The sequence below is a fragment of the Dipodomys merriami genome, unplaced genomic scaffold (assembly GCF_024711535.1).
Source record: "Dipodomys merriami isolate MVZ:Mamm:240054 unplaced genomic scaffold, mDipMer1.0.p SCAF_190, whole genome shotgun sequence".
NCBI classification, from domain to species: domain Eukaryota; kingdom Metazoa; phylum Chordata; class Mammalia; order Rodentia; family Heteromyidae; genus Dipodomys; species Dipodomys merriami.
In genome coordinates this window covers 517097-535469 of record NW_027203271.1, presented here as the reverse complement: position 1 = coordinate 535469, position 18373 = coordinate 517097, and positions in this window count along the sequence as shown.

Below are 18373 nucleotides of genomic sequence, written 5' to 3'. Positions count from 1 at the left end.
CAATTGTCTGCAGGGGACAAATCACTAGAACTCAGTGTATACAAAAATTCGACTCTGCCTTAGGGACATATATGAGCCTCTGCACAATCACCTTACTTCTGTAACTCTTAAAAAGGACCAGATGAAACAGTATAACTTGTGAAGGACTCAGTACATAGGACCCTGTGAAGGGCTCAGCACACAGTACCCCATGAATGACCTACCACCCTTGGAAGGACTCATCACATAGCTGTATCCCACAAACTCTCATTCGAATTAGGGTGCTTTCATCAGTATCACCATTCTTTCAGATACATGTCACAAACTGCACAAGTTTACATCTAACGGTTTAGAGGGGTGGTTTTGTGGATAGGGTCATCAGCCTCAGGGATTGCACTCATAGGTTGGAGGTACTGTCCTAAGATCTTTTCCTCAAGGCTACATCTCTACCAATTTGAGGCACAGCTTATAGTCTGGCAGACTTCCTGTCAGGGCTGAGTTTTCAACCCACCAGTGTCTGACCTCATCCTCCGAGCAGCTAGGGGTGAGCCAGCAGTGTCTGGTTCCATGGTGTTGGGCTGCAGCTGTTGACCTCTGGCTAAGTCAGGTTAGATGGCAACCATCAGCTTCAGACTCCCAGCTTGCTCTGTGATAAGGTACTTGCAGTGCTATCCTTATATAGTTGCAGTTAGAATAGTCTATCTTTTTTTGGTGCCATTCCTGGGTCTTGAGTAACAGTCTAGACACAGTCCCTAAGCTTTTATGCTCAGCTAGTGCCCAGCTGCTTGAGTGACAGCATGACTTCTGGATGTTTCTGTGCATACAGTAGAGAGGAATCAAACCCAGGGCTTTGTATGTACTAGGCAAGCACTGTACCACTGAGCCCCAGGAATGACAAATGTAGAAACAGATATATAGATTGTTTCATAGATATATAGAAATATATATATATATATATGCATGTATGCTTAAAACAAGACAGAGATATCTGTATATTATTTGATTTTATATACAATATTGCTACAACGTATCGATAAATTATTCCTTCCTTTATGTAAGAATGGTGGATGAATATATAACAAAGTATTAATTGAAAATTAGTCAATGTACTATAATTATTGTGTATAATTTTATAACATAATCATACACTAACTACTAATGTAATTGTTACTTTACAACATTCCATTCGTGTGGATATATATTGGAATGCATTTCTTAGTATCTCCCACCATTCGTAGGTGGCAGTGCTGAGATTCAAACCCCGGGCCTAGGTTGCTGGTTTTGGCTATGGCTTCCATGATAGTCCACCAAACTTCAGCAGTACAAGGTCATGTATACTTTCTTGGCCCTGTCATTTAGACCCAGGATGGTTGCAATGCAAAGGAATAAACTATGTAAAACCGCCTTCTGGAACTTCTCAGTTTTATCCTTCTCCTTTTTTCCCCTCTCTTTCTTCTTCTTTTTTTTTTTTCGGTATTGAGGCCAGAACTCTGAATCTGGGTGCTGTCCATCAACTTTTCAGCTCAAGACTATCGCTCTACCACTTGAGACATAGCACTACTTCCAGGTTTTTTCTGTTTATATAGTGCTGCGGAATCAAACCCAGGGCCTTATGCATGAAAGGCAAGCACACTCTATTACTGAGCCACCTTCCCAGCACTTCTCCTTTTTTTTTTTTTTTGTGAGTCCCAAGATTTGAACTCGGGTCCTAGGATCTCATGATGGGCTGTGGGTCCAGAGGCTGCACCCCAGCCTTGGTTGATAGAAGCTGAGGCAGAGTTGCCACAAGCTGAGTTCAAGCCCCAGGCCTGGCCAAAAAAAAAAAAAAATAAGGCCTTAGCTTGGAATTTGCACCATTTTTCTGGAAGTCCTGGAATTTGAACTCAGGGCCTGGGCAATTCTGTGTCACTGTGGGGCAGAGGAAGCTCACTGTCATTGAATACAACAATTTCAGTACAGTTTCCAGGGCCTGAATTCAAGCCCCACCATTGATAAAAATAATATTCATATATGAGATCTATTTACATACATTGGTTTATTCTATATGACATTTATTACCCTTATTTTTTATTTTATTTAGTATTATTACATATATAACATTTATTTCATTTATTACATCTTATCACATGGATATATTTACATATGGGTTATACTATATATCATACTGAGAGCCAGGACTTTCACAGAGAAGGAAAAAATGTGTCAAAATTTACTTCTGACTCCACATATAAAATTTTGGCCATGCTAGGATTTGAACTCACAGCCCACAATGCCCAATTCATGAAAAGATCAGTGTAGAAAAAAAGCCCTTGGCAAACTGAGCTGCCAGCCACTTCTGAGGACCTGGAAACAAGCCATAGTAGTGGTTGATAGATATATATATAGATATAGAGATTGAGATTGATATAGAGATAGATAGATAAATGTGTAGTTTGCTATATATGAGCGAGAGACAATGTGAGGATATTAAATTATATATATTATGAATTATTATTAAATTATGCCTCCATTTAATGAAGTATCATGGTTGAATACTTATTGAAGCATTAATGTAAATGTAGTCAGTATTCCTTAATTTGGACTATCACACCATGGTGCTAGAATGAAAGACATAATCCAATACTTTTTGTGTGACATTCTATAAGAGAATCATGAACTATAAGAGAATCATGACATTCTATAAGAGAATCATGCAAAGATAATTACTTTTATAAGACTCCATTAAGCATTCACATGAATAGTGAAGATTTTCTCAAGATCTCCCTCCATTTGTAGGAGGCAATCCTGGCATTCGAACTCTAGGCCTGGGTAGTTTACTTCAAAACCCAAACCATTAGAACGACACTGTGAAGATTTCAGTTTGTCACAATGAAAAAAGAATAAGAAGAAAAGAAAGCCAGGTGTCATTTGTGCCTGCCTGTAATCCTAGCTCTTCAGGAGTCTGAGAGGTAGAGAATGGCAGTTTGAATTCAGCCAGGACAGGAAAGTCCACAGCACTGTTATTTCTGTGGGATCACAGAAATAAAAAAATTGCCATGAGTGAGGCTATGGCTCAAGGACAGAGTGATACCCTTGAGCAAAATGCTCATAATACAACCCCTGGACCTGCCAAAAAAAAAAGTAACTCCATGTCTCCCCATATATGTATGCATGTATTTCTATCGATGAAGGTTAGAATCTCTAAGATGAAAGGCACCAAGCTAGGAAATTTGCTTTGAATAAAATGATTTCATAGCACAGACAGTGATTTCAAGACAGTGCATGTTCTGGGGCTCCCCTCACTGATCCCAGTGTAGCCTGAGGTTTTCTCCACACCAGGGACTGCTGGAGGAAGTCTGCCTCATTGTTGGAAGAGGCAGAAAAAAGGCAGACAAAAGCTGCATAACAAACAACTCCATCTGGGCCAATTAGTGAGCAGGAGTGTGGGCAGGCTTTGAAGGCTAGGAGAAAAAAGGCCACTTTGAAACTCAAGCTATCTCTCTCCTCAGTGCTATTTTGACAGGAAGCCTCCATTTGTGCCACCTCCTGTGATAGGCCAAGTTCCCTGCACTTATCCTGTCTTTGTTAGACTATGTTCCAGTGTTGAAATAAATTGCTACAATAAATTCAAGGGTCCTTCTGGCAGACAACAAGGGAGGTGAACCTAATAAAATGATTCATTATTGGCAACAGTGCCTTCCTAGGTTCTGGAAGCTTGCTAAATCTAAGCACATGTGTAATATCACAATGCTTCCTGTCATCTAGAGCTGGTGAAGCTCATCAGGTTTTGAAACCTTTGACCTCTCCTAGTTGGGTCGTGGGTGGCTACGTTTTGGGGTTAAACACAGGGCCTGGGTGCTGACCATGACCTCAGAACCGAAGCTCAGTGCTTTACCATTTGGTGTCACAACTTCACTTCTGGTATCTCTCTGTGTGTGTGTGTGTGTGTGTGTGTGTGTGTGTGTGTGTGTGTGTGTGTGTGTGTGTGTGTGTCTGTGTGTCTGTGTGTATGAATGTGTATGCATACACTTGTCCTGGAGCTTGAACTCAGGACCTGAACACTGTAACTGAGTTTCACCTGTACAAAGATAGCACTCTACCACTTGAGCCACAGAGCCACTTCAGGCTTTATTCTAGTGATGTGGTACTAAATAATCAAGCCCAGGGATTCATACATGCAAAGCACTCTACCCTAAGACACATTCCCAGCAATCCACTTCAGTTTCTTTCTTTCTTTTCTTGTAAGTCGGAGGAATTGAAGTCTAGGCCTGGGTGCTGTCCTTGAGCTCTTCAGCTAAATACAAGTGCTCTACCACTTGAGCTACAGCACCCCTGAAGGTTTTTGTTAATTCACTGGAGAGAAGCATCTCAAGGAATTTCTTGCCCAGGCTGGCTTTGGACTGTGATCCTCAGCTCTCAGGCTCCTGAGTAGCTAGGATAACAGGTGCGAGTTGCTGACACCCAGCTTCCACTTCAAGTTTCTAAGTGGTGAATAGGAGATAATAGTCTCATGGGACCTTTTGTGTCTGCGATAGTTTGGAACCAAGGTCGTCATATCTCAGCTTCCTGAGTAGGCAGGATGACAGACCTCAGCTACAGATGCCTAGACTGTAACACTCTGTTGCAAGAGGGTTCTTGGCTCCACATGGTGGGGTGCTGGCCATGAGCCCAACAGAGAAGGTTCAGTAGGTAGGCCCTGAGTTCAAGGTTCACGACCAAGAAAAATAAACCAAAACAATTGTCTGCAGGAGACAACTCACTAGAGTTAGGTACATACACAATTGGCAATGACATGGGGACATATCTGAGCCTCAAGATTCTCATCTGCACAATCGACTTCTGAAGTTCTTACAAGGACCAAGTGAAAGAATTTACCCCGTGAAGGACTCAGCACACAACACCTCATTAAGGACTCATCACATAGCTATATCCCACAAGCTGTCAGTGTTAGGGTGCTTTCATCAGTATCACCATTCTTTCAGAAACACATAACGAACCACATAAAGTTCACAACTAATGATTAAAAGGGATGGGTTTTTGGGGGGAGGTGGAGTCAGCCACGGGAATTTCACTCAAAGGTTGGGGGTACTATCCTATGATCTTTTGCTCAAGGCTAGAACTCTACCACTTTGTGCCGCAGCTCAGAATTTCGCCGACTTCCTACCAGGGCTGGGTTTTAAACCACCAGTGTCAGATCTCAGCCCCCGAGTATCTTGGATGACAGTGTTGATGGAGCCAGCACCATCTGGTTCTGTGGAGCTGGGTTGCAGCCGTTTACCTCTGGCTAAGTCAGGTTAGATGGCAGCTGTCAGCATTAGACTTCTGGCTTGCTCTGTGATGAGATATTTGCAGTGCTACCATTATATAGTTGCAGTCAGAACATTCTATCTTTTTTTGGTGCCATTCCTGGGTGTTGAGTAAGAGTCTAGACACCGTCCCTAAGCTTTTATGCTCAAAGCTAGTGCTCCATTGCTTGAGCAACAGCACAATTTCTGGATTTTTCTGTGCACATGGTAGTGAAGATTGAACCCAAGACTTTGTATGTACTAGGCAAGCACTCTACCACTGAGCCCCAGTAGTGACAAGAGTATAAACAGATCGATTGTGGAGATTGGTAGACAGATAGATAGATAGATAGATAGATGTGTATATATATATATATATATATATATATATATATCCATAAAGAGAGAGGGAATGTGAGGAAATTCAATTATATACATTATATACATTATTACCAATTATTAGTTATGAAATTATGCCTCCATTTAATAAAGTATCCTAGTAGAATACTTATAGAAGCACTAATTAAAAATTATTCAATATCCTTCCATTAGGGGAATCACACCATGGTGCTTGAATGGAAGATATAAATCCAATAATTTTTGTGTGGAATTATAAAATAGAATCATGAATTAACTGCAAATTTAATTATTAATTTTATAACATTCCATTAGCATTCACATGAATAGGAATGAGTTTGTCAGGATCTCCTTCCATTTGTGGGTGGCAGTCCTGGCATTCGAACTCCAAGCCTGGGTAGTTTACTTTGAATGCAAACTATTGGAATGACACCGTGAAGATTTCAAATTGTTACGATTACAAAAAGAACAATAAGAAGAAATGAAAACCATGACCCAGGGGCTCCTGCCTGTAATCCTAGTTGTTCAGGAGGCTGAGATGTAGAGAATGCCAATTTGAATTTAACTGGGTCAGGAAAGTCCATGACACTCTTATTTCTAAGAGATTACAGGAAAAACAAACCTGAATGGGGCTGTGGCTCAAGGGCAGAGCACTACCCTTGAGCAAAAGGAGCTCAGGGAAAGGGCCTAGGCTCATAGTACAAACACGGAACTGCCCCCCCCAAAGGAGGCAATAACACCATGTCTCTGTGTATGGATGGATGCTGCATGTATGATGGGCATTCAGCAGGTTGCCAATGCCCAGCCCCCCAACCTGGGCAAGCTAGGACAAGCCCTGAAGAGTACTAAGTCTGAGCCGGAAACTTGAACAAAGTATCCTTCTCTGCCATTTAATAACTGAAGCTTGATATTCTAGCTGAGGTGTCCCATCATGACACCTAGCATCCGCCCACTCCCTCCAGAGAGACCACAGTTTCTAGACTGTAGGAGTTGTCAAAGTTTCTGGCTCCATATTCTCTATCCCTCTGTTGGATGTGAGCCTAGACCTCTGGGGCCTGGTGGCTATCAATCATTTATCATTCCTCATTGCCTCTTCACAGGCTGTTCCCAAATCTTGGCTACCCTCCCACCTCTGCTCACATTTGCCCACTCCTTGCCTAAGATAGGACACAACCTCTGAAGTTCTTGGTAAGGCAATGCACACCCTGCTGTGACTTCACACTGGGGCAAACCTGGGGAGTTCTTAGAAATGTCTGTACAGTGAGGCCAGCACTTGTTCTCCCAACCACAGCAACCGCATTCCTTCACCATCTCTTGCAAGCAAGGGATGCGTTCTTTTTTGTTTTGTTTTGTTTTGTTTTTTGTTTTGTTTTTGTTTTTTTTTTTTTGGTTGAGGGGATTGAAATCAGGGATTGGGTACTGTCCCTGATGATGATTTTTGCTCAAGGCCAGTGCTCTACCACTTGAGCCATTCTGGTTGGAGATTGGAGATGAGACTCTCATGACTTTTCTGCCTGGGCTGGGAAACAAGATCCTCTGGATCTCAGCCTCCCAAGTAGCCAGGATGACAGGCGTGAGCCACCAGCTTGGGACTTAAGGTTTCTCATTCTTTAGAATTTCCAACTCATTCTCCTCTAAACACTACCACCTAGACACTCCTCTGCCTCCCTCAAGCATGGCAAATGGAGGCTCGGAATCTGGGTAGGGCCATGGGTATTAAAGGGCCCCCTTCACATCACTACCCCTCTCTAAGCTCCCATCCGCCTCCTCTGGATGGCCTGGTCTTCCGGAGCAGATCAGACCCACTAGGATTTCTGCAGCCTGCCCTGTATCCCTCCGCCCCACCCAACCAGTACCTGAGAATATCTGGGGCCAGCTTCTCCATGTCCCAGTGGAAAATGTTGGGAGAGTTGCTGATAAGTGGGTCCAAGAATGCTCAGGACAGAAGGAGTGTCCAGATCCCCTCTGTCAAAGAAGGAGACACAATGCATGGATTGATCTACTAAGAGCTACAGGGCATAGCCATCCACTTGTCACCCAGGACCCGTGGAGTGCTGTTTTATATTGACAGTCCTGGGTCTTGACCTCATGGCCCAGGCACTGTCCCTGAGTTACTTTTGCTCCAGGTGAGCGCTCTTCCACCTGAGCCAAGGTGAGACTTCTGGCTTTTTCTGTGTATGCAGAACCTAGGAAACAAAACCAGGGTTTCCTGTGTGCCACGCGAGCCCACTACTGCTAAGACACAATCCCAACCTTGGATCGCTGTTCTTCTGTGACACCTTGGGCCTGTCTCGGCACAGTCTTGCATATATTTACTGAGTTTTTCACCAGCAGCCCTGGCTGGAAATGAACACACTCCACTATGTTGTCCTTTATCTACTGCATCTTTGCTCTCTGTGCTTCCTGTCAGATCCTCCTTGTTAAGCAATGCTCCCTTTCAAGTGCTGTCTCTAAGAAGCCCACTCCGAAAACCCTGGCAGAGGAAGATCTTTTCCACTCTGCAAGCTGCTGGTCTTGTCATGCTCTGCCTTACAGTTGATGTGGGTTGAGAGCACACAAAGGGGAAGGCCTGGCTTCCACCACCCAATGTCTTTCTGAAGTCTCTGATACATTACCCAAGAACCAGTGCTGTATTTAACTCCGTGACAAGGTACTCAAGGCCCAGGCAGTCTGGGGGTAATAAATGGAGCCATTTCTTTGTTTGGGCTTGAACTGAGGGTCTGGGAGCTGTCTCTCTGAGTTTTCGTACTCAAGACTGGTACTCTACCACCTGAGCCACAGCTCCACTTCTGGTTTTGGGTGGTTCCATAGAGAGTAGAGTCTCACTGACTTTTCAGCTTATGGCTGGCTTCAAATTTGAATCCTCAGATGTCTGCCTCTTGAGGGGCCAGGTTGTCAGGTGTGATCCTGAGCCAGAGGTGACAGGCACCAGGGCTTTTCTTTTGAGCTTTTGTTTATCACATGTCAACTAGCAAGCCTTAATTAATATAGTCATTTACAGGGGATCAAGTTCCTCTCCTAGGTCAGTTAATCCAAAGAGATAAAGTGTCTTTGGGAAAGGCTAGTTTGAGTTGGCTAGGTGAGTGTGTGTGTGTTTGACTATGAGTTTCGGGGATACCTACCCCCATCTCTCTGGTGCTTCATTCTCCCAATGGTGAGTACATCCAGTATCTCCACCCCAAGGAAAGTGGGTAGAAGAGGGTACATAAGGTCACACCAAGTGAAGCGGGGAGAGATAATAGAGAGACAGAGAAGTTTAGAGGAACATCAAGGGAAGCCCCTTACCTTTGGCTACAACTACCAGAGAGAAGACTGAATCCATCCTTTTTGGAAGTAAGATAACAGGTGCCCACTATTCATTTATTTTATGTTTTTGTGAGTCCTAGGTCTTGGATTCAGGCCCTGGGCTTCTTTTACTCAAGGCTGAGGCTCTAACACTTGAGCGACAGTACCACATTTGGCTTTTTTGTGTGGGGAGACGTGGTTTATGGGAGATTAGAATCTCTCAGACTCTCCTGCCTGGGCTGGCTCTTAGTCATGACGATCAGAGCTCAGCCTTCTAAATAGCCAGGATGACGGGTGAGAGCCACTGTCACCTGACCGCCACCATCCATGTATAATCCCCTAGGGCCAGTGTCGGGCCACCCTCACTGCACCCCCCTTGTTGTGAGTGGGAAGCAGACATGGGTGGGTTTGATACTTCAACAGCCTACCTACCTTTGAGCATTGTTCCGGGTCAGTCTGATGGCGGCTTCTTCCTTATCCACAGCAATGACTTGGCTCTGTCACAAGAACAAATGTTCCCCAGGAGGTGTTAGTACTCGGGTCTTTCCTCTGCACACCGACCCCCCCTTCCCGAAACAATACACCCCAGCAAAGTGAGGTAGACATAGAGTGAATTCATTTTCTTATAATCATGGTCTGGCCAGATAGGTGGCGGTGAGGATCAGAGGCCCAGGATCATGCTGTGTGGTTGGACAACGCGACACTTCCTCATCCACTTTCCTTTAACTGTCTTAGCAGAGTGTAGTGGGGAAGGACTCACCAGATGGACTGACAAGGAATAACCATCACAGTCTATCCCAGGCACAGAGAGGCTTACCTCAAGGAGCTAGTTCAACAGGCTGAGTGAGACAGCTCCTGAACCACAGCCCACCTCCAGAATGAGAGGGAAACTTTGAGTTTCAGCTGCATGGGGACCCTTGGTCACCTCCTCCAACATCTATTCAACCAGTTCCTGTGAGAGAGTGAGAGAGAGAGAAAGTCAGAATTACAAGTAAGCCGGGTGCCAGTAGCACAGGCCTATATGGTAACTACACAGGAGGCTGAGATATGAGGATCATGGTTAATAGCCAGCCCAGGCAGGAATGTCTGTGAGACTCTTATCTCCAACGAACCACCAGAAAACCGGAAGTGGTGCTGTGGCTCAAGTGGTAGAGTGCTAGCCTTTATCTGAGGAGCTTGGAGACAGTACCCAGGCCCAGAGTTCAAGCCCCACAATTGACAATAAGTGGACTTCCCACCACAAGAAGTGGACTGAATAGCACTCATTGTCCTAGGGAGCATGGCAGAGAAGTCAGGCCGACCTTTCTGTCAGCTGGGAGTCATGAGTAGGTCACCCAGTTTCTCTGTGCCTCATCTTCTCCAGCTACAAAACTGAACATTGAAGGATCCCCTTGCTCATAAGATAGGGTAAGGATGAAAGAGAGCCATGTTTTGTTTCATAATCCCATACCTGCAGCATGATAAATAATAGGCCCCATCTGAGCCCTTTCCAGGTATCTTCCTGTCATATGCTCACATAATTACCAAGAACCATATCTTATGACTGCTCCCTCTATGCCTGGCCCTGCCCCACAGATCCCCCTGTATTGATCCCTTCTTTCCTCACAACTGTCCTGTGAAGAGACTAAGGTCAGATGGTTGAGGCCCAATGCAGAGCTTCAACTGTGGTAAAGAATCAGCTGCCATTTATTAAGAGTTTGGGATAATCCATCTAAACCAATGACTGAACATGGTGCTACATGTCTAGCATCCCAGTTACAGAGGACCAGGCATGGTGGCCACTTTCTGTCACAGGAGGACTGCAATCCAGCCTAACCTGAGCATATATTGAGTGTCTATCTCAGAAATGACCAAGACAGAAAGGCTTGGCTCCCATGGTAGAAAACCTGACTGGAAAGCCTAAGGCCTTGAATTCAAACCCTAATATACCGAAAAGAATCAGAGGCCCGGTGCCAGAGACTCATGCCTATAATCCTAGATACTCAGGAGGCTGAGATCTGAAGATCACAGGTCAACATTTAAAATAGGGATGTCCTCTCCCATCAGACGTCTTGATGAGAAGACCCAGAGTCTTACCCATGCCAATATGCTCCATACTAATGGGGCTCACATGCATACTAAGTGCTAGCCACGTTCCCTGTCCCCCTGCGAGCCATCCCCTATGGTCCCCACCCCCAAATCCTCCCAATCTCCCTCTGTCACCAACCAGGCCCAAGGGAGTGAACAGTTACAGGGCACAAAAATCCCTTCATCTTATAATTTAGTGGTCCTGAGTCCCCTTCAAGCATCTCACCCTTCCAGGCCCCCAGACCTCAGCCATAAAGCCCATTCACCCCCCAAAGACAGGGTTAGAATTTACCAAAGGTTCAGGTACTCCTTGTTACAACCCACATCTACACACACCACACACACACACACACACACACACACACACACAGCCAGCTCGGGTGGCTCCTGCCTGTCATCCTAGTTACTCAGGAGGCTGACATCTGAGGATCACTGTTCAAAGCCAGCTCAAGCAGGAAAGTCTGTGAGGCTCTTACCACCAAATAGCCAGAGGTGGAGCTGTGGCTCAAGGGTCAGAGAACTAGCTTTGAGCACAAAAGCACAGGAACAGCACCTAGGCCCTGAGTTCAAGGCCCAGTTTTTCTACCTCCAAACACACACAGACACAGACACAGACAGACACACAGACACACAGACACAGACACACAGACACACAGACACACACAGACACACAGACACACACACACACACACACACACACACACACACACACACACACGTATAGCCCAAGGCTTCCGCAGTCCCTGAGAACGGAACCATGAACTCCCTCCATTAGGGTCACATCTCATCCCCAAGAAGGTGGCACTCCCAACCTCAGACCCACTGTAGACAAAACAATGAGCCTCTCACATATCTGAAATGTCTCATAAGCCAGCATGGAATTTCCTACCATACACACTGCTATACAGAAAACTTAGTCACCTCTTATTTTGTTGTTGGTCATGGGGTTTGAACTCTAGGCCAGGGTACTGTCCCTCAGCTCTTCAGCTGAAGATGAGCACTCCCCAATTGAGCCACAGCACTACTTCCTGTTCTCTGGTGGCCCATTGGACATCGAGTCTCACAGACTTTCCTGCCCAAGATGGCTTTGAACCGTGGTCTTTACAGCTTTACGAGTAGCTAGGATGACAGTTGTGAGCACTGGAGACTTCTGGCTTCAGCCACCTTCATATACCCAGAGGAAACCCAATTCATCAGGCCACAAACTTCTTGCAAACCTTCACTTCAGACTCTGACACCCAGCATCCAAATCCATCCTTCATTGGAGAGAATACAGACATAACAATCCCATCCCTGCACCCATTCGCCCAATCCCTGCCTGCCACAGGCCACATCCTCCTGAAGCTGTGGCTTCAAACTGGGGCAAACTTGGGGAGTTCTTAGAAATGTCTGTAGAGTTAGGCCAGCACCTGGTCTCCCAACCCAGCATCCGCTTGCCTCCCCCCCACCTTCCCCATCCTTTGCAGACAAAGATGCCTTACTCTCTTCCGTTTTGTCTGTTGTGGGGCTTGAACTCTGGGCCTGGTTGCTGTCCCTGATCTCTTCAGCTCAAAGCAAGCACTCAACAACTTGAGCCACAGCACCACTTCCGGTTTTCTGGCAGTTCCTTGATGACAAGAGTCTCAGGGTCTTTCCAGAACAGGCTGGCTTTGACCCATGGTCCTCAGATCTCAGCTCCTGAGTACCTAGGATGACAGCCATGAGCTATTGGCATCCAGTGAAATGTATTTTCCATGCTTGTCATCCTATCTCCTCAGGAGACTGAGATTTGAGGACTGTAGTTGCATGCCACCCTTGGCTCCAAAGTCCATGAGAACTCTTTATCTCCAATTAACCAAAAAAAGTTGGAAGTGGAGCTGTGGCTCAAATGGTAGTGTGCTAGCTTTCAGCATCAAAGCCAAGGGATAGGACCCAGTCCCTAGTTTCATGCTTTTTCTAGCAAAGACCCACCCAAGAAAGAGAAGCAGGTGGGCACATGGGAGCTTGAAGTTAACACATAATACTCAAGACTCCTAGAACAGGCCCCATCATGCTCTGATTCTTTAGATTCTATGTCCTACATCATGACAGTCTTAGATGGGACTGACCATGAACCTAGTTAGGACACTCAAGTACAATCTCATACTGAGGATCCCCTGACCTTATCAAACACTCAGGATCTCTCACTGTACTGCCTCAATACTGGACAGTGAGGTGAGTTCTAGATATCCAACCACAAGATGTGGGAACAAAAGGATTTCTGGGCCAAGGGTCCCTCTCTCTAGGGAAGGAGAAAAGGGCTCATCCATCCCAGGAATGTTCCTAGGTGGTGAGTATCCTCAAAGAAACAACCCTGCTCAGAGCCTAGTGTCTCTAGTTTTCCCACCTGCCTCTATCCAACCCTTCCCCACCTTCAGTTTACCCTCTCTGAGTCCCAGATCTGCCATCTAGACTAAAGGCTGAGCCAGCAAAGGCACCCACCTCTGCCTCTGAGAATGGCAATCACGGGGTCCTAACGCCCACTCGAGGAAATCTTGGGGCACCACCGATCCCGACTCCCGCCCTCATTCCCTGTCTGTCCTGTGCCAGTGGCATGCTTACCTCTGTCTCTGGTCGAGAAATGAACACTGGGGATGTGATCTTCAGATTGAACCTGTAAATCCCAGTCCCCAAAGTCATACTGCACAGGCATCCTGTGGTGGATGATAGCCAGGTGGTCAACAGGCACCAGGACATTTAATAGCAAGGTGGCTGGGTCAAAAGCTCTATCACTGATGATCTAGGTTGACAGGCAAGGTCCTGACACACCTGACCTGGGATCATCCTCCCTCTTCATCTTCCTTTTTATCCCTTGCTCCCCCCTCTTGACACTCCATCACCCCAAAACCTCCCTAGCCCTTAGATATTTCCTTCTTATCTGACCAGAAAATAAACTCCTTGGGGCTAGAGATGGTTGAAACCTGATGACCCACCCTGAGCCCAAGGATCTACCCGAGGCTGCTTCCCTCTGTAGTCGGTGACCACAAGGCTCCTGGATGTCATGAAGTTGCTGAGGGGTCAGTGGCTTAGTCCTACATACTGCCTTTATGCTCTGAAACTGTCCCCACAGAGGTGTGAATGGTTGGCTCCCTTGATCCAGGGACTCCAAACCAAGGCTTGCATGTTCTTCCTTCTTCCTTCCTTCCTTCCTTCCTTCCTTTTCTCATTCTGTAATTCCCTCCTCTCTCACTCTCTTTCCTGTGTTTCTCTCACTCTTGGGCTTTGAACTCATAACCTGGGTGATGTCCCTGAGCCTTTTTACTCAAGGCTAACAGACTACAGCTTCAGTCACACATCCACTTCTGCTGTTTTCTTTTTGTTAGTTAGTTGGAGATAACAGTCTTACAGGTTTTCCTGCCCCAGCCTTAAGCCTCTATCCTCACATCTCAGCCTCTTAGTAGCTAGGATGACAGGTATGAAGCATCGGTATCCAGCTCAAACCAAGGTTTCTTCATGTGCTGTGGAATCAGCACTGGAACCTTTCATTGTCTATGAACCCCTCAGAGCCTGGCTCACACTGAAACTGTTTGTTGGATAAATAAATGAGCACCTTCCTATGACAATACCACAGAAAAGTCCCATCTGATACAGGTAAGCATCCTGGTGGAGGGGAAGCCTGATGTAGCTCTCCCACAGTTCTCCATCCTCCGTCTTCCCACCCTCCTGGTGCCACTGCACTTAACTGTTTTGGCTCCGAAGAAGTGAGCCACGATGTACTTTCTGGATTCTGGGGCCTCTGGGATGCCTATCTTCTCAAAGATCTCTGTCCAGCGGCTGACCATCTCTGTGGCACTCAATTCCCCAAACAGGTGTGATAGAGGTTGCCTTGAGCTGAAGGCCTGGCTGAAGTGTCCTCCTCTTCTCCTCATGGGGTCAGCCAGGATGGTCTACCATATCCGGCACCCAAGATTCATGTTGCAGAGAAAGGATCATCGAAGCATCTCGGGTTTCTGAATCTCCAAGAGTCCAGTGCAGGTGCTGGGAATCATCTCTGTTCACAGTTGGCAGGCTGGGGATGGCGAGGTCACAATCTCTGTTCTCCATGATGTCGGCTGTGGTGGTCACCCTAGAGAGAGCAGGAATAGAATCACCAGCTGCCAGAGAAAGGCAGTCAAGGCATGACGTTCATAGCAGGAGACTATCTGGCTAGGGAACTCTACCTGTGCTGCTTTGAACGTCATTGTTTGGTGGCTGATATGGTCCATCTAATTTGACCCATAATCCCAGGTGTTAGTGCAAATTGCCAGCTTCAAGGTAAAACCCTGGAAAATGTGGTATTTAATTTGTTCCAACAAAGGGTTCCAAAGTCAGCAGTCCCCTTTTCCTTCCAGACAGCCTACAACAGGTTACAGAAACTGGCATTCAGAGAGCCCTAGCTAACTGCCATGGCCTGATACCGAGCAAGCTCTGCAGGGGGAATGCACTTACCTAGCACTGCCCAGCTGGAAACGCCCAGGCAGGACACAGATTGGAGTTTGCAGGGCCCCAGGGATGATTGACCACTGGTACAATGCCCCAGGACGGAATCCATGTCACCAGTGGGGGCCCGGAGCACCCTTCCCAGATGCCCACGGACACAGTCAATGCCCTGGGTAAGGTTGCCTTCTCATCCTCGGTCGTGGTGAACCATGTGCCATGTCACACCGTTCGCCACTCCCCAGACCCTCCTACCCTCACAGCCCCTGTCCTACTTCCCCCCTCCCACCGTATCTAGTTCCTTAATTATGTTTGGCAGACACATTCCCAACCCTTGAATTAGCTCCAACTATACACACGAGAGCAGACTGTCTGGCTAAAAGAGTACGGCTGCATTCACCCTTGCCTCATGAGCCTTCTGGCTGAAGACAGAAGGACAGTTGTCCACTCTGGTCTGCAATTCACACAGGCCTCCTAGGGGAGACCCACACAGGCCCAGCTGCTACTGTGGGCAATAGGAAAAGGGGAAGAGGTAGGTGGAAAGGAACGTCTACTGAAAATTTCCCCAAAGGAGCCATGAAACGGTGAAGGAGAATACAAAAATTATGGCTGGACTCATACTTGGCATTGATGAAAAAAGAAGAACAAATACACACACACACACACACACACACACACACACACACAAATGCTTTTGCTCTTTTTTAGACACAGTGACTTAAATATGTTTTCATTGTTCTCCCTGCTCTCCTAACACACACACACACACACACACACACACACACACACACACACACACACACACACACACACACATAAATCCAGACCTGTGATACATAAATACAGACCTGTGACAGAAGACTCCAAGCAGCACCTGCAATTTGCCAACTGATCACTCACCTGAGCACAGACAGGCAGGTATAAGGAGAAAGATGATCTCTCTCTCCTTTTTTCTCTCCCTCTCTCTCTCTTCCTCTCTCTGCCTCTCCATCCCCCCCACACTCTCTCTCTGTCTCTCTCTCTGTCTCTCTCTGTCTCTCTGTCTCTCTGTCTCTCTTTCTCTCTGTCTCTCTGTCTCTGTCTCTGTCTCTGTCTCTCTGTCTCTCTGTCTCTCTGTCTCTCTGTCTCTGTCTCTCTGTCTCTGTCTCTGTCTCTGTCTCTGTCTCTGTCTCTGTCTCTGTCTCTGTCTCTGTCTCTGTCTCTGTCTCTGTCTCTCTCTCTCTCTCTCTCTCTCTCTCTCTCTCTTATGCATACACACACACACAAACGCACACACAAATAGACTCAGCAGTGTCTCTCCTGAGTTTGTTAGTTCCTCCTCTGGGACAAGGTACAAGCTGGAGCACAGGCATTTCCTTGTCAATCTAGTGGCTCCCACCCAAAGAAGCACCGTTCTAATAACTTGGGTCTTTTTCTGAATCTAACTAAATAGGTGTGCAATTTTTTCAGTACTAGAAAGATTTTGACCACCATTTATTAAACTAGTATTTTCCAGTAACTACTTTTCTCTTTTCATGAGATTTTTAATTCATTTATATCATGTGTTGAAGTTTTCCTTTAGATAACCCACATTCAGTCTTCTACAAAGTGTAATTTGGAGAAGTTTAAAATTATGTAGACTCATGTATACTGCTCAGATTGTATTAGTTGTATATTTTTTCTTGTTAAATCAGTAGGAATTAGTTTTCAATATGGATATTATTGGACTTATTCATTGCATTTCTGAATTTTTAAAGTATGTCATGATTTTGTTATTTTATTCTTTTAAATATGTGCAGATCTCACTCCAAATACAGTCACATTTGTTTTAAACAATTTTATCCATTCAAAGGATTTGCTATATTAGGTTCATCTAGATGAATTTAATTACAAATTAACACAACCATATTTTTGAGACACAGTTATCTTTATGGCTCTCCTCCAAGTTAACATGTATTTGCGTTATTTGTGCTTTCATAAAAAACTGGACACAACAGGTTTTTGTTCCTGGGGGAGTTCTACTTTGTTGGTTGTTTTTCCAGTTGTGGTGACTTCAACATATGTGTGCAGTTCATTTCAATTGTTTTGTGTCTATATTTTGTGTCATATAACAGAAAGTACAAAAAGAATCAGTGATTGAGAATTTTTCCAAATAGAATTCTGAGAGACATTTGAAGCCTTGTGACAAAGTGGGAATTGGCAGGTCATCAAAGAGGAGGGGTTAGCAGAATAACAGACACATTGTTTGACATGATTTTAATTCTTCCTCCTCTTGCCTCACTATTTCTAATAGTGTTACTTCAAAGACTTTAGTGGAAAGAAAATAATTTTGTATGAACTCAGAATTTTTGGTTCAGTTGGGACACACTACACATTCATATTTCATTTTAACTTGAAAATATTCTTTCCTTCATTTAAAATCACAGATGTGAATTTATAATGCTAAAATAGCATCTACTAATTTATATGAAATGGTTCACTTCACACTATATGTAATATAGACTCTAACAATAATAGTGAGCAATATAGTATGTAATAATTGACTTTGGGGAAAATCAATTACAGTGGATTTTTGTGAGCTACTTAATAATAATAAAACTTATATTTGATTCTATTGAAAAACTCACAGTAACATCTAAAAGTAACTCATAGTTATAAACTAATGCTGAAAATGTAAGATTGTTTCTTGGAAAAAGCCAGAAGTTTCAATAAGCTTGCTTTTTTAAAGTTGTCTTGGATCTGGGCTTTGTTGACTCATGCCTGTAATCCTAGCTACCCAAAAGTCTGAGATCTGAGGATAGTGGTTCAAAGCCAGCCTGGACAGAAAAGTCTGTGATACACTTATCTCCAATATAACGCTTGAAAACTAGAAATGGCACTGTGGCTCAAGTGGTATAGTGGTGTCCTTGAGCTGAGGGACAGTGCCAAGGCTTGGAGTTCAAGGCCCATGACCGACAAAAAAAATTGACATGGATTTTTACTTTATTATTTCATGATATTTTATGGTA